The sequence below is a fragment of the Ahaetulla prasina genome, chromosome 1 (assembly GCF_028640845.1).
Source record: "Ahaetulla prasina isolate Xishuangbanna chromosome 1, ASM2864084v1, whole genome shotgun sequence".
Classification (NCBI taxonomy): Eukaryota; Metazoa; Chordata; class Lepidosauria; order Squamata; family Colubridae; genus Ahaetulla; species Ahaetulla prasina.
The window spans coordinates 179857579-179861291 of NC_080539.1; positions in this window are offsets into that span (position 1 = coordinate 179857579).

Sequence of the window (3713 nt, forward strand, 5' to 3'; positions counted from 1 at the left end):
AGAAGAATAACAGGAGTCAGTAAAACAGCTTTGTGCAAAGATGGGTGGCACAATGGAAAACACGGTTGCTGGTCAAAGGTCATAGATTGGGAGAGATTAATATCAAGATAGAAGTTTTTCAAGGAGACTCTCCATCACTGCTACTGTTTGTTATTGCACTAATTCCTCTGTCAACACCACTGAATAACTCAGGCCATGGCTATCAAGCATGAAAAACATCTGCTAGAATACTTTTACAAGGATGATCTGAAACTATATGGAAAAGCACCATCTGAAGTAGAATTGTTGCTCAGCAACAATTCTGTCCATATATAGCCAATGTATTGCAATGGGATTTGGACTGAACAGACGTACTACCTTGATAGGTTGATAAAAATGCCAAATCCAATTATAAACATCTGGCTTTGTTGCAAACTATAATAGTAATACTAACTAACTAAACCTAATCCTAACCCTAACCCCCACCCTGTTAAAGACCTTGGAGTTTTCATATCAAATGATCTAAGTGCCAAAGCCCACTGCAACTACATCGCAAAAAAGGCTTTAAGAGTTGTAAACTTAATCTTGCGTAGCTTCTTCTCCAAAAACACTACACTACTAACCAGAGCATATAAAACATTTGCTAGATCAATTCTTGAATACAGCTCGCCTGTCTGGAACCCATACCACATTTCAGACATCAATACAATTGAACGTGTCCAGAAATATTTTACAAGAAGAATTCTCCACTCCTCTGAATACAACAAAATACCTTATGCCACCAGACTTGAAATCCTGGGTTTAGAAAATTTAGAACTCCGCCGCCTTCGACAGGACCTGAGCTTAACTCATAGAATCATCTATTGCAATGTCCTTCCTATTGAAGACTACTTCAGCTTCAATTGCAACAATACACGAGCACACAATAGATTTAAGCTTAATGTTAACCACTCCAATCTTGATTGCAGAAAATATGACTTCAATAACAGAGTTGTTAATACTTGGAATACACTACCTGACTCTGTGGTCTCTTCCCAAAATCCCCAAAGCTTTAACCAAAAACTGTCTACTATTGACCTCACCCCATTCCTAAGAGGTCTGTAAGGGGCGTGCATAAGAGCAGAAGCATGCCTACCGTTCCTGTCCTATTGTTTCCTTTCATTATATCCAATTAATATAGTTATTACATACTTATGCTTATACATATGCTTATATATTGTATAGTTATTTCATGTTTATGCTTATATATACTGTTGTGACAAAATAAATAAATAAAATAAAATAAAAAATAATCAGCCAAACTGTGTCTTTGAGTTAATAAAAATGTCAGGTTAGGTGACAAACTGATCATTATGTAAAAAATATAAGTAGTGAAAGAGAGACAAAATGTGTCAATTCAATACAAAACATTTCTCTATAATTTCCAGTCATTAATGTTTTGATTTTCATGGAAAATATTATTTTAAAAATAATAAGGAAATCAATTCACATGTAACACTATTACCTTAATCATGGAATGTTATTTGAAAAATACATATGAAAAACAGAAAACTGTGTATTGTGAAATAATTTACATCAAAGAATAGTAATAAATCCAAGAAGACCTCAAGTTGCCCTATGTGCTCTCGGGGTGGAGACACCCTGTCAGAAAAAAACCTGGAGACATTGGATGACTTCATTGTAAAGGTAAAGGTTCCCCTTGCACATATGTGCTAGTTGTTCCCAACTCTAGTCCATTCTAAACAAGATTACAGATTAACAGAGTTGGAAAGAACCTTGTAGGTTATCTAGTCCAACCCAAGTAGGAGACTCTGCACCATTTCTGCCAGATGGCAGTCCAGTCTCTTCTTGAAAGTTTCCAGTGATGAAGCTCCCACAACTTCTGAAGGCAAGCTATTCCATTGGTTGACCGCTCATACGGTCAGAAAATTTCTCCTTATTTCCAGGTTGAATCTCTCCTTGTTCAGTTTCCATCCATTCTTCTTTGTCTTGCCTTCAGCTGCTCTGGAAAATAGGTTGACTCCCTCGTCTCTTTGGCAGCCCCTCATATATTGGAACACTGCTATCTCCTCTGGTCTTTCTTTTCACTAGACTATCCATGCCCAGTTCCTGTAACTGTTCTTAATGTTGTAGCCTCCAGTCCCTTAATAATCTTGATTGCTTCTTTTTTATAGTGTGGTGATCACAACGGGATGCAGAATTCTAGGTGTGGTGTTACTAAGGTTTTGTACAGTGGTATTGGTCTCTCACTTAATCTTGATTGTATCCCTTTTAATGCAATTTAGGATTGCATTGCCTTTTTTGGCTGCCGCTGCACATTTTTGGCTCATATTTAATTGGTTGTCCACTAAGACTCCAAGGTCCCTCTCACAGTTACTACTACTATTAAGCCTAGTTTCACCCAGTCTACATGCGTACTTTTGGTTTTTCTTGCCTAAATGTTAGACTTTACTTTTTTCTACATAGAATTTTATTTTGTTAGATAGGGCCCAGTGTGCAAGTCTGTCAAGATCCATCTGGATCTTGAGCCTACCATCTAGGGTAGATGATACAATACTGATTAACAGAGGCGTGGCCATCGACGAGACAGACGTGAACCCTGGGAGCTCTGGGGTGAGCGCCGAAAATCCCCTCGCTATGGGGATCCAGAATGGACCATAGCTGCCTTGCAGGGGCAGTGAAGAATGAAGGAGCCGCCGAGGCGAACAGGGAAGCCCCAGCAGCAGGCCCTGCAGCCCCGGCTTTTTTCCTTCGATTCAGAGATGTGGACTGCAGCCATCACAAGCTGGTTTTACTTTGTTCTTTATTTTTTGTTATTGTTTTTTCTTTGATAAAAATAAAAATAATGATTTTTATGTTGAAAATTGTAATTGGGAATATAGGGTTTTAATTTAGATAGGAGGGATAAGGAGGGGGGCAAAAAGGGAGGGCCTAGACTTGTCTGAAGACTTAAATTCAGGACAGAGGGTTAGATTGAATTTTATGTTAGAAATATGAAAATAATGAAATTACAAGAAGGGAAGGGAAATAGATTTGATAAACTATACAATGAGGATGGTGGAAAATTGGGTTTGATTATGTACCTGACTGATATTTTGTTCGAAAAGTATGATGTATGTGGTTTGTTTTAAAAAATTAAAATTTTTTTTAAAAAAAGATACTGATTAATAGTCTGCTCCAAAGGAGGAACAATAGCATATACTCATATTGCAGAATAGACTCATATTATTATTATAATGGAATAGCATATTGCAGCTCATCAATTGTTTGGTGAAGCTTGTATTTCTTAATGGATGCTAAAGATGTTGTTTTGATGACTAAGCATTCTTGGAAATGGGAGGGATGGGACAGAGAGGACTTTCTCCTTCTCAGTAACCTTGTCTCCAGCAGGCATAATCATAAGAAACAACAGTACATAGTAAAACATTGCATTAGATTATTGAATCTCAGCAGATACTAAGTGCTTATTGATCAGGTTACATACATGAAAAGGGGAATGGGGTTAGAAGGAAGAATTTGGGAAGGTCCCTATATATTGGTACATGTAATATGTTGAGTGCGCGCGTACACCTCCACTTGCACGAGCGGCGCCCCAAAGGCTGCTGTTCTTTCTTCCGTGAGTGGAGCTGCGCTTGTGTGACGCCCCGCCACTCAGGCGACCCGGTTCCTATCCCCTCCCCTCCCCGCCCCGCAACGGGCTGGCGAGCCGCCAGCTCCTTATACTCCAGTGACAG